This window comes from Trichosurus vulpecula, chromosome 3 (assembly GCF_011100635.1).
Source record: "Trichosurus vulpecula isolate mTriVul1 chromosome 3, mTriVul1.pri, whole genome shotgun sequence".
In the NCBI taxonomy this organism is placed as follows: domain Eukaryota; kingdom Metazoa; phylum Chordata; class Mammalia; order Diprotodontia; family Phalangeridae; genus Trichosurus; species Trichosurus vulpecula.
Genome location: NC_050575.1, coordinates 435,245,609 through 435,259,713, shown reverse-complemented (window position 1 = coordinate 435,259,713; position 14,105 = coordinate 435,245,609). Strand labels below are relative to the sequence as shown.

The window sequence follows — 14,105 nt, the reverse complement described above, 5'->3', positions numbered from 1 at the left end:
CGTCTTCCCAGAATCCTCTCCCCAAATCTTGCACTTTGGGATGAGTGCCTCAAACACAGCAGTATCTATACTACCTACAGGGCTGAAGAGGAAGGTGGGGCATATGGCAAAGTTTTCTCCATGAATTAATGAACTAACTCTTCCTCCTCCTTGAAATTCCTTAATCCCACACTGAACTTTATTCTGTGGCCAAGTTCTCTCTCAGACACCTCCTTAACGTAGGATTTTGTTCATGAATAATAATGACAGTGGTCATTGGTTGACTCTCAACATTGTGACCAGCTCTACGGGCATCTCTCCACTAGAAAAGGTGACCAGGGTTTCAGGGATGACAAAGGCCAAGAAGTTGGAAGTTGAAATGACCTCAAATGTTGGGAGAATGGCTTCTGAGATTGAGACTTTTGAGGAAAAAAATGAAGGCACAAAGTCCTTTCTTTGGTAATCATAGGGACTTTTCTATGTGTTCTAGCAGGTGGAGGATAAAGGAGCATAAGGAAACCTTACTCTGACCTACTTCTCTCCTCACCAACCATCTCTTCCTGCTTCCCCACTTTGAAGGAAGCATCCATCACTCTCCCCAAAGTCATACTACGTTTGTGACTTGAGGTGAGAAAACTTCAGTCTAAAGAAGTGGAGAGGCAAACTCCATGGGCTCTCCATCTTGGTGTATGTCACTGAATCTTCCTGAGCATTATGATCATACATTAATACATTAATGTTTCTTGAGCATTCGTTGTGCACCCAGGCCAGAGATAGCTATTGTCAGAGATCCAGGAGGAGAAGACCTGATCAGCCCTTGCCCTTGAGGAGCTATAGGAAGAGAAACAATTCACAAATTTTTATTTTAAAAAGTTTAAAATATGAAACTGTGATACTACCTAAAAAATTTCAAGGAATAAGCCCAGGGTAACTTCTTCAGGACACACAATGTACTCTGATCTCAGACTGGAAAAGTCCTGCAGCCTCTGTCTGACAAAGATAATATATAAGAAAGAACTCCATAGGGTCTATTAAAACTTCACTCTAACTAGGCTTGCCACAGTTTCTCATGCTGTTGAAGGCCCAGTGGTGTCCTCTGATTAAGAACTCAAGCAGTTTGCAGCATTCACTGACTTAAGAGGCTTTCCTAGGGACTGACATAAAATAAAGGAAAGCAAGTATAGACCCATAGGGGAAGCCATCCAGGAATATCCTGGTGGACCAGACCCACCATAGCTTAACTGCTCTGCTGTAAATAGACTCCCCAGTCTCTCTGCTCCTAGTCTAAGCCAAACTTCAAGATTAACAAATAGGATAAACTGACAAGTAGTCATCACCCTTCACTCCCAGTTGCTCAGACTTGATTGGTGCAAATAGAGGGTGTGTATATATTATAAGGAGGTAGTCATGAGTTAAGAAAGTTGTTTCACTTCTGATTAAGATGAAGGTATGAAAGGCTGCAAAAGAGCTTAGCTCACCCACATTTTCTCCAGCAAAGACATGAATAAAAGCACTTCACAAAATAATGAGCAAGAAATCCAAAAGAAAAACTACAGTCAGCTAACAAGCATTTATGAAGAGGTAACTTGGTACCAAGCACTATGCTAAGTGCAGGGAGACACAAATTGAGGCAAAAGATAATCCCTGTTCTAGAGAAGATCACAGTCCAACAGGGGAGACAACATGTAAGCAATTGTAAACAAAAAATGTGCATAGAAGAGAGACTGGAAGTAGCCTCAAGAGGAGAGCACTAAAATTAGGGAGAACTGGAAAGGTCTTCCGCAGAAAATAGACACAAGCTGACACTTGAAGGAAATTAAGGATAATAGGAGGTAAATATGTGAAGAGAGGATTTCCAGAATCAGGGACAGCCAGTGATAATGCTGAGTCAGGAGATGGGGTGGGATGTATAAAAACAGCAAGAAGGTCAGTGCCACTAGATTGTTCCTGGAGGAAAAGATAGTAAGGCATAAAAAGGTACTTGAGGTGACATGAACTTGAGGTAGATCAACTTGACAGCCAAGTTACAATGGAGAGAGAAGAGGCAAAAAGCCAAATTTCAACAGGCCTCAAAAACAACCCAAGCAATCCTTCCTTCAGTAAGTCTCATGGCATGTGTCTGGACAGATTGAGCAGAATAAGAGACATAAGGAAGAGAGGCTGCTGAAATTACTGCATAGACTACTTTGGAAGCCTGAAAAAACCTACAGACACTTATTCAGAATAATGTTTTCAAAAGCATTAAATAAAATGCAAAGTGTTAGATTAGAGGTTAACTGGTAGGAGTCTAGTACAGGCCCAACATTCGGGGGCTAGAAAGGAAATAAGTTATGTTGAAATAGTTATAAAAATATTTTCAAAACAAATTTTTGGCCTCATGGTAAGAGCTCCTTCTCTAGAGCCATTTCATAGACTACCTTCAGTAGTCTTGACTCCAACGTATAGTGGCTCACCACTAGTCCAATAGCTTAGGTTTTCCCAGGAAACTATGATATTATTGCAGGATTCTAAGCATTGGCTGTAGTTCTTAATAAAAACTCAAGGATTAGACTCTTTTTCACTCCTCCTAGTTGTCATCTCCACCAAGATCACCATCATTATTACATAGCACTTTTAAGTTTGTAAAGTGCTTTATAAATATTATCTCATCCTTGCAACAATCCTGGAAAGCAGGTGCTATTATTATCCCTATTTTGCAGAAGAGTAAACTGAGGCAGACAAGCTAAGTGATTTGCCCAGGTTCACATAGTTGATAGGTGTTTTGACTGAATTTGAACTTAGATCTTTCCAGCTTCAAGTCCAGTGCTCTGTTCTACCTACCTGCTCCTGTTCTGCCCATGTAGGGGACAGGCATCGCTCAACAAGTATCTCAGTCAAGTGACATATTGTATATGCTCTCTAAATCATCCCCCACCTCAGAGATTCCAAAGCCCAGACAAATAAGTAACCTGGCTTTCACGCAGATATTTTTTCCTACATACCTGAGGGACAACTGATGAGCAAGAGACAGAGACCCTTGTAAGAAGAAAGTTATACTCTATATGCTTACATGTGCTCATCTGTTGCATTCTTCCCCATTAGAATGTAAGCTTCTTGAGGGCAGGGACTATTTCACTTTTGTTTTTGTAACACCAGCACATAGCACAATACTCATCACATGATAAGTGCTTAATAAATGCTTGTTGATTGAGTGAACATATACAGTGTAAACACTGCAGGAACATTGCCAAAGGTATTATGGGCATGCATTCCAAAAGTCACCTACCGACTCTCCAAATCCCAAGGCAGAACTAATTATCTTTCTCCCCAAACCTTCTCTATTCCCATCCTAATTATTACTGCTGAAGGCACCTCCATCCTCCCAGTCCCCCAAGCTGGCAGCCTCCTCCCTGGCATTCCCCCGCCATGTCCAATCCATTGTCAATACTGGCCGTTTCTACCTTCTCTACATCTCATACGAATCCTCTTCTGCCCTCCATAAACCCGCAACCCTTATACAAGCCCTTCTCACCTCTCTCCTAGATCACTACAATTGCTTTCTCTTTGACCTCCCTCCTCAAATTTCTCCCCACTACATTCCATTCCACTTCCTAACACAAATTGATTTCCCCAGTGTACAGATCTGACCATGGAACTTTTCTATTTAATAAACTCCTGTACTTTCCTATGACCTAACTTATCAGAATGTACAAGATAAATATATGGTACATAAAAAGTAGCCTTAGAGGGGATGACAATAGCAGCTGGTGCTTGATAACTGCGAAAAAGACTACGAGAAATTTAAGGAAGGAAAGATCATTTTTATGGGAAGGGCTGGAGTTCAGGGAAACTTTCAGGAAAGTAATGACACCTTTAGTGGATGAAGATGGAGGATGAATGTATTTCAGGCACATGGGTGAAAAAGTGTGATCAAAGGCAGAATTAGGGTGAGTCAGGATGAGGAAAAGGAAAACAGAGGAATATGCGATAACATTGCTAAAGTAGGAAACAGATTTCAGCAGAATGCCACAAAGGGCTCCATGAGGAAGGCCTCCAACATGATCCTTTGCCATAAATTAGTGGGAAGACATAGCCAAGAGTCACACAAGATCCTTAGGGATGGATAGGTTGTGATCAAATCATTGGAGTGAATATCCAAATTAATGAGATAACAAAGCATTTGAATATTTGAGTCAGGATCATGGATCTGTAGGTATTCAGAAGCAATGGAGACTCACAGTAGATCTTTTCATTTGTTTCTTTGCTGGTTTTTTTAATTTCTAATTTGCTTTATTTTTAATTTATGGAATGAAACAATCGTTTTGATAAGATAGTAAAATTTTTAAAAAGATGAGTGTACATGAAACTGCAAATCTATCATGTACAACTTGCTTTTCCTTTTAAATATATAATAAAGTTATCATGTGACTTTTTCCTTTTTTTCTTCTCCCCTCCCGAGAGATGGCTACCATTAAACACAAAAAAGAACGTATATGTAAAATCATTCTCTCCATATTCTATTTATCAGTTCTTTCTCTGGATGAACATTGACAGGAGATAATAACTAATCATCACCGAAAGACAGGGTGGAGCAGTGCCAAGAACGTCAACAAAGGCAGGATGACCTCTCAGTTCTTCCTTAGACTTTTACTAGTGGCGTCACTCTGGGAAAGTTATTTAATCTCTCTCAGCCTCAGTTTCTTTGTCTGAAAACTGAGGGCAACAATAGTGCCTACCTCACAACATTATCATGAGGATCAAGATAAAAATATATGAGAAGTCCTTTGTCAACCTTAAAGGGCAATATTCACTATTATTACGATTAATAGCATACTTTCAGATTGGTAGCTCCATTAGAATCCCACCCATAAAATCAGGGGCCCCCTGAGGGAAGGGATCCTATACTCCCAATAGACCCGAGCTCCCTGAAGGCAGTGTGAGGAAAGGGAGAATGGGATCTCTTTCCTATTCTTCCCCTCCAGAATAAAGTCTCCCTGGATTTCCCCTTCAGATCTAACTATTTCTAGGTTCAATGAACATTTAAGAGTGATGACTGGGTGGTTGTCATTGAACCAGCCCATCTCTGGGCCTCCCAGATAATACCTGATGATGACTGTGCTCTGAGGGGCCCTGTCCTTACCACAGACTTTCAACTTCCTCTGTTATGCTTTCTAGGCAGGGAAAGTTTCAACCTCATAACAGACATCTTAGGTGATGGTGAGAAGAGGGCAGGGCCTCAGCTGTACCAACACATGCCTGGTGGGGATAGGGGGTAAGGACCCATGGCATATATATATATATAGGAGACCTCAGTTCTCATTTAGGCACTGCTTGGACACAGGGTGTGGGTCTAAAGCCTCCCCCAGTGGGGGTGTGGTTGACAAGGAAGCCAGCCAGCCACCTTCTGAAGATCACAGAGTGTCAGAGGAGTAGGAGATGGTTCTCTTCATCCTGGCTTCTCATTCTGGGGATATTTTCTGTGAGACAGACCCAGGCAGGTAAGTCTATGGTGAAGCAATTGGTTAGACAAGGGAAGGACCATGAAGATTTGGGTCTGATGGGGGAAACTCAGTCACTGTACTCAAGGGACTTCACGTAAGCAATTTTTATTCCCTAGGTATTGTTCCAAGTGCTAGGGATACCAAAAAGTAAACCAAAAAAAAAACCTGATCCCTGCTTTTAAGGAATTCATACTTCACTGGGGAAGACAACATGTAAATTAAAAGATGCCTACAGGATACATACAGAGTAGATGGAAGGTAACTTTGGAGGGGAAAGCTCTGGCAATTGTGGGCACCAGCAAAGGATTCCTGAAGATGGCATTGTATCGGAGACTTGGAGGAATCCAGGGAAACCATGGGTGAAGATAAGGATAAAGAACATTCCAGGGATGAGGAACAGTCAGGACAAGTGTAGGAGAAGGAAGCATAACATGTCATGTGTGGGGAGCAGCAAGTAAGCTACTGTTGGATAGTCGAATGAGTGGATGGGAGTAAAGTGTACGACTCTCAACTAGAATGACTGGAAGTATTCGTGCTCTGAAAGGTCTTAAGTTCCAAGCAAAGAACTTAATCCTAGAGGTGAGAGAGAGACATGGGAGTTTATTAACTAGGAGAAGAGATAGTGAGAGCTATGGTTTAGAGAAGTCGTGTTGGCAGCTGAGGGGAGGATGCATGGAAGAGGGAAGATGCTTGAGGCAGGGAGACTAGTGAGGAGGCTATTGTAGGTTAGAAGTGCGAAGGCCCAAAATAAGGTCAGGGCTGTGTGAGAGGAAGAGGACAGATACAGAGAAAAGAGAAATGACAAGATTTGGCAACAAATTGGCTAAATCTGAAAGGAAGAAATAGTCCTCAATTTGTCTGGAAGCTCCTATCAAAGAAGAGAGATATAGTCCCTGCACTTAGTTTTTTTTTATGTGAGGGAGATTATCCCTGTCAGAAAGAACCTCCCAGGAGACACAGAAGCAAACAAAAGAGGATGGAAGTAGGAGAACCTGGAGAAAGAGCTGATAATCCTGGACAGCAGAAAGAGGAAGAAATGAGGCCATGCCTAGGAGATGCTTGGAAAAGAGATTAGAAAAGAAAATCAAGATTCTCTTAGACAATGGCTAAGGTGGTGGTTTTGTTGTGCCAAAAAAAGCGAGTGAGACCCGGATATAAATTTTGATGTGGATTTATTCAAGCCCATGACTGTTTGGAGTAAAGACTCAAATCGAACAGCCCCGAGCAGGGGTAGGGTCAGGGTATTTAAAGAGAAAAAACACAAACCGATTTCCATGGAGATGGGAGCACAAACTGTGGGGCAAGCTGGGGCAGGATTATTCCGTGGAGATGGGAACACAAACAGTGGGGCAAGCTGGGGCAAGATGGAGGGTAAACCCGGGGACAGGGCACCACAGTTTGGCGATGGAGGTTTCATTGAATGAAATAAGCCATATAACCTACTTAATAGATATTAGGTCTGCCACTTACTAGCTATGTGACCTTAAGCCTTCTGGGCCTCTGTTTCTTCATCTGTGAAATGAGAGGATTGGACTAGTTGGCCCTGTCAGGTCCCTTCTGGCTCCAAATCCACAAGCTTAAAATTCCTCCAAAGAGGTCTCAGCAAGGGGGATTCCTCTGTCCTGATGAACACTTGGACTGTAATTTGTTCCCAACCAGAAATCTTTACTGGAAAGTATTGATCCAGAAAGTCCTGACCAGGATGTATCATAGGATTTTTAGGTTGGACAGACAAGATACAGTGAACGTTTCAAATACTAGCTCTTGAGTCAGAGAACCTGGATTCAAATTCTGCCTCTGATGCCTATTATTAGGGTGACCTTGGACAAGTCACTTAACTCCCCTGGCCCTCAGTTTTCTCTTCTGTAATATGAGGTAATTGGACTCAATGACTTCTAAATTCCTGTCAGCCTTTAAATCTATGATCACATGACCCTTCCAGGTCTTGGTCTAGAGTCTTATCATCTAGTCTAATTCACAACTAAACAGAAATCCTTTCTCCACCTCCACAACAGGTATTCAGTCAGTTGACTGACTTCTACTGGAATATCATCACTGGCAAGGAGCTTACTACTACTCAAGGTGACCCATTTCACATAGAGGTCATTGTAATTCCTAGGAAATGTTCCTTGCATCAAACCTAAATATGCCTCCGTGTAAAAATGGATTCTAGGAATATATGCTTTATGGAATCCACTTGATTTCAGGACAATATTTGGGCTTCAATTCCCTATTAACCATTTTTATTTCTACTCAGAAGATGAATCTTCTTTGTGGAGAAAACAGAAGCAAAGGAGGAGTTGAGTTCTATCTTTAACTCATCTCCCATTGTCATGATCCTAACTACCTCCATCAGGGGTTTCATCTGATCTTTTGTCATCTTCTCATCCCTAACATAATTATAAAACTCAGCTCAACCTAACAAGCATTCCTAAAACACCAACTATGTGCAAAATATTGGGTTATACGTTGAGTATTCAAAGCTAAAATAAGCCAACAACCCAGTCCCTGATTTAAGAACCTGACACTCTATTAGAAAGATGCATCATATCCACAGGGAAGGAGATAAAAGGACATTTGCAAAAGGGGAAGTGGAGGAAGAGGGATGACCTGTCTTTCCATTGCTGTTCTTCCTGTATTGTACCCTCTAGTCTGGCAATAACAAAGCAGTTTGATTAAGATCATTTTCCTCCCTCTCCATTCTCAGGTTTAAGCCCTTTTCACAACATCTAAGCTGATGGAGTCTGAAGGCCCAGGATTATCGCAAGCCACCCCTCAGTGTAATTACAAGGCAGCTTTTCAGGTCAGTGTAGAGGGTTCTATGAACTATGGGAGTAAGGTTGAGGGGAGAACATAATTTGTTAGTTTTCTTTCGAGAAAGGAAAAAGTCCAAGTCTAAATTCACAAACTCTTGTTGGTCCTTGCCATGTGCTTGGTTCTTACTATAAGGAAAGCTGGTTCCTCTTAGCCTTGCTAGAGGGTCCCCTAGAGAAGGTGCCCTATTGTCTATTCATTCAACAAGCATTTGGAAAACATCTAGGACCAGAAAAACCTAGATCTAGTCCAGATGTCCTTAATATTTCTTGTGTCATGAATCTCTTCAGTAGTTTGTTAAAGCCTATGAACATCTTCTCAATCTTTCTAAATGCATAAAATAAAATACAAAGAACTATCAAGGAAACCAATTATGTGTGTGCATGTACACATTATATATATATATATATATATATATATATATATATATATATTTTTTTTTTTTTTTCTTTAAAAATGTTATAAACTGCCATGTTAAGAGGGAGGAGGGACCTGAAAGATCATGTAATCCAACCTGGTAATTTTACAAATTTGAAACTAAGGCCCAGAGAGATTAATGTGACTTTCTAAAAGTCACAAAATTAGTATTAGAAATGGGATTCAAACCTAGTTCTTCTGATTCCAAAGTCAATGCTCTTTCTGCTATTCCACATAAATTCCTTACTATGTGACAGGAACTTGCATGATTGTATAAGTAAATACAAATGAATTTCAGATTGGGTCAGGGCACTAGCAGCTGCAGGAATTAGGGGAAACCTGGTAGGAGGTGGACCTGGAGCTGTAGTTTAGAGAAAGCTGGGCATTCCCAAAGAAGGAAGTGATGAGGGATAACATTCCAGGCTGGGTAGACAGTCTCAACAAAGACCTGGAGGACGGAATGTTGGATGTGAAGAATGGTAATAGGGCCAGTCTGGCTGAAATGTTTAATGCACTAAGGGGAAGACTATTAGATAAGCCTCCGAAGGTAAACCAGGCTATGAATGATGTTAAATGCCATTTGCTGGAAAGTTTTTATTTTATCCTAGAGGGCTTACAGGGTCACTAGAGCCTTTTAGTGAAAAGAAGTGATGAGCTTTAAGAACAGAAAATGGGAAGATTGGGGAGAGCTGATTAGAGATGGGAGAGATCTGAAGAAGGGAAGGAAGAAATTGCAAAAGTCCAGGTGAGAGAGAATGAGGGTTTGAACTAGAGTTGGGGAGAGAGAAAGGGGAGAGAAAGAAACGGATTTGAGTGAGGTTGTGGAGGTGGAATCAGTAGAACTTGGCCACTGGCCAGATATTGAGGGAATTGTGGGAGAGGGAAGATTGGAGGATGAATCTGAGATTACAAACCTGGGTGACTGGAATATTAGTGGTGTTCTTGACAGAATTAGAAAGTTAAGAAGATGAGTGGGTTTAGAGGGAAAGATAATGTGTTCTGGTTTTGACATGTTGAGATTCAGATAACTATAGCAATCTAATTGAAGATGTCCAAAAGAAAGCTGTTTTAAAAATATATTTGTTAAGCCTCTACTGTGTGCCAGGCATTGTACTAAGAGTTTTATAAATGTCTCATTTGATCCTCACAAAAACCCTGCGAAGTAGGTGTCATTATTATGCCAATTTTATGAATAAGAAACCAATCTTAAAGAAGTAACCTGACTTGCACAAGGTCACACAGCCTTGGTGTCTGAGGCTGGATTTGAATGCAGGTCTTTCTGACTACAGTCCAAGCACTCTATCCACTGCACTATCTAACTGGTGATGCTTGCAGTACAATTGGGAGAGAGAGAGAGATGAAGAGCTGGATATTGAGACTTTGGAGGTATATGTAGGGTTACTCTGACTGATGGTGAGGAGTAGAGGAAGGCCAAAGGAATGGATAAGAAATTGTCTGGTACCCCCAAACCTAAAACACCATTTTTTCTTCTTCACTTTCTTCCTATAATCCAGCCCACCATAGGCATGTAGATCAGTTCACTGCAGTGGACACAACCCACTCTCTAGAAACTATGTGGAATTAGCTTCATGGGTGATGTTGAACTGGGATCTTATAGGAAAGTACACTGGCAAATTATTGCCAAGATACCCTGGATGTACAAAGCACTGGGAGTCAATTATATTACCCAGAGGCATAATTTATTGGTTGACAATGAATAAGATTTCACCCAGACCCTTCACTTCTTAGGAATGAATGACACTAACCATAATAGTAAGTCAGACCCACTCATCTCCCCCATCCCTGTTTCCATCATACATTGTCAATTTCTCTTTGAAATCCAATAGACTCATTCCCAGTAGATTATATCACCCAGGTAGATGCCATTAATCCCAGTTCACGTTATTTACTTCCCTGAAGAAAGAGCTTAAAAGAATCTATCCCTGAGCCTTAGGCTTTGTCCAGTTAGATCAACACACTGGGTCACCATCTCATTCTATAATCCTTCTAAGAGATCTCTACCTTCAGCCCAAGGACATTTACCACATTCCAAACTTTTTTAATCCATAAACTTGAACTGAGATGATTGGAGCTCTGTGCCCTACTTTAGTCACTGAGTTAATGATGGGCTGAAGTCCATCTCACTCTGATCTGACTCTCTTCACCTGGAATTTAGAACCTAGTTCTAGCACGAACTCCCTTCCTTCCCTTTTACCCCTGCAATTACACACAACAGACCCTCAAAGTGGTGTTTTCTGGGCTCTTTTCAAAAGAGAAGAGAATACCCTGGTTCAGATACAAAGGGTACCTAAAGCTTTAAGAGCTTAAAACTGCACTGAGACTCTGGGGACACATTGTAAAACATTCCAATTTATGATTCAAGTACTAGAAAATAGTGGACTCCCAGAATAAAGAGAACCCAGCTCCTAAGTCAGACTATCTCACTACAATTCTCCACATGAGTTTGGTTAGGATTTTCCAGAGACAGTCAATTTCACTTGATTGTTGACCACAAGAAAATTTAACCCAAAAAATAAGTTGGCACAAAGGTTACAAAAATTATAGCAACTTTACCTCAGCTCGCCCATTAATGGGTCTCTCCTTCAGGATCCCTGCCCCCTGTCTCCTCCACTCCCAAGGAGCCCACCCCAATGACCCCCCACAGGAAACTATATAGTGCAGCTCCTTGCAAACTGTGAAGTGGACAATGATATCATAAAGAGCCATGTCCATTCAATTTGGGATTGAGAGGAATATTACAGAATAGATGAAGAGATTGAGAAGTGGGAGAACTGAAAACCTGAAGTCAAGGAATACCAACACATTCTGGAGAACCCCTTCTGGACCACTCTAAGGAAAAACTACATGAATCAACATTGCGTTGACATGATGAGGAAAGTCATTGGGTACAAAAGTTTAAGGGATAATGGTATTTACTTCTTCTCATCTCCCCCCAAGAGGTCCAGGTCACCTCCATCATTCTGTGCAGTAACTGGAGCCCCTTCTTCAGTATGGGAAAGACCCATACTGAGTGGGTAAGTCAAGGGGATGGTAGGAAAATGACAGAGGCCTTCAGGAGCCATGATGTGGAAAAAGGAGGAAGGAATGGGAATACAATTTATTATGTACCCACTGTGCTCCAGGCATTGCACTGAGCCACTTTACAAATATCATCACATTTGATCCTCACAACAACCTCGGGAGGGTGGAGTAGACACTATTTTGATCCCCATTTCATAAATGAAGAAACTGAGGAAGGCCTAAGGTTACACAGCTAATAAGTATATGAGGGTAGCTTTGAACTTAGATCTTCCTGATTTCAAGCCCAATGTTTTATCGAGTCAGCCATCTGCTGCATCAAGCAGGAAAAGAGGAAACAGACTGCTTCTGTTTGGGCCCAGAAGGTAGAATGAGGGACAAGAGACAGACGTTTCAAAGAAATAAGTTTAGGCACAATGTAAGGTGAAATTTTCCAATAATTACAGCTATCTTCAGTGATGATGGCAGCCTTGGGAGGCAGTGAGTTGGTTCCCTTCCATGGCAGCTCTTCAAGCATAGAATGGCTGGCCAGTTATGGAGGGGACCCTCGTTCATGTCTGAATGGGCCAAGATGGCAACTGAAGTCCCTTCACACTCTGGAATCCTGTGAATCTGTGACCAGTCATGGTTTCTGAGAACGGGGACATCTTCTGTGACTTTCCTCTTGTGATTTATGCACGAACTGAGAATAGGTTACAGAGGATAGTCATGCCAAAGGGGCATGAACTGAGATGGTACAGACACAAGGCTGCTGAGCAATGCAGAGCCCTCAGGCAAGTTACCAGAGGGAAGGTGGAATCTGTGTCTTTGAAACTAATTCTTGAACCTTATCTCATTCCCTTTCTTTACCTCTTCCATTGGGATGGGAAGGAAGAAATGGACATGGAAATCATGGAATAAGCTTAACCCAGGAATCTTTTTCACAGGGACAACTTCAGAAGCCTAACTGGAAGGACCTTTTCCTTCTTCTGTTACTTCTCCTGTTATTCGTCTTCAGTGAAGGAATTGACCCAGACACCCTGACACCAAGACCGTTGCCATCTTCCCTCGCAGCCACCACATATTCCTCAGAGGGGTCATATGTTGCAGATCTAACCATATCCTAATTCTATGTCTAACTGGCCTATATAGGAGACAGGTATGGGATGGGGCATCCAATGAACCTCCAGTAAACGTGAGAAACACAGTTCACAGTCCTTTGGCAATTCAAAGAATGAGATGCATGTCACAAGTAGTTGAGTTTATGTGATGGAGAATGTAGAGAACAACGAAATGCCTGAGTCTATGGAGAATGAGACTTTCAGAAGTGAAAATGTTGATACATTTGCATGAAAGAAGAAGCTTAGTTTTTTTGTTGTAGAAGGAAATAGAAGGGATTTTCTTCCTCTCCTTCTTCACTGTAAGCAAGTACTTTGGAAGGTATTTCTGAGAAGTCTCCAGACAATATTAACCACTGTCTCCTCTGGGAGCCCTTGTGAGAGGAAAAGTCATTGGTTATAAGTACCTGCCCCTCCTGAGTCTCTCCCAGCAGGATGGACTTTCCTCTTTGGTTGGATTTGGGCTTTCTTTTAAGTAGATTTGTATTGATATTGTTTGCATGTTACATGGCCCAAATCTCTCCCCTTATATTTCCCCTCTGCTTCAGAGAGGCATCCCTCATAACAAAGGTTGGGTTTTAGTTTTTAGGGAAAAAATAAAGGGGAAGAAAAGAAAAAAAATCAGCAAAACTGATCAATACATTGAATTAAAATTGGACAGTGTAAGAAAAATTTCCCACTCATGGACACCCTCACTTCTGCAAAATAGTGGTGGAGCTATCTCCTCATTTATCTCCTTTGTGGATATGCATGTTCTTTTTTATTCTGAAATCTTCTTTTTTAAATTTTTGCCACTTTATAATGCTAGCATTTCTTTCTCTTTTTCTCCTATGTAAGTCTTGCTTGTTTACATTTGTTTCTTGGCTGCATTAGATTGTAGCTTTTTGGTTATTTTTCTTTCCATGTTCATCATTGTAGTCTCCTGTTACTGGCCAGTTAGAGCCAAGCCCTGCCCTCCTCGGACCTCCACACCCAGGGGCCTGCTGAGATAAACTCAGGGCCCTGAGATATGGGTGGAGCCAGGAGGAGGGGTCTTGCCTTTGTTGCCTCCCTAGCAATTCCAGGTCTTTGCCCGGACCTGCTTGAGCACATGGAACTTCCGGCTTTCTGTCTGGGCTTGCCAGAACACGTGGAACTTCCGGTTCTTTGCCTGGACTGCCTGCCCGCAGGGAGCTTCAGGTAGAGAGCTTTGGGTTAGCCAGGGAAGAGCAGGGGAGGAGAGTACGTGGAGTCGGGGTGGTCCTAGTACCCAGGTGTCTTGGTTTTTACCTATCTTTCA

The 14,105-nt window shown here is 41.8% G+C and overlaps 1 pseudogene; it reads left to right on the top strand.

Moving 5' to 3' along the window:
• The first annotated feature begins 328 nt into the window (after nt 1–328).
• LOC118842837 lies at nt 329–12,835 on the top strand (annotated as a pseudogene).
• Nucleotides 12,836–14,105: the final 1,270 nt, after the last annotated feature.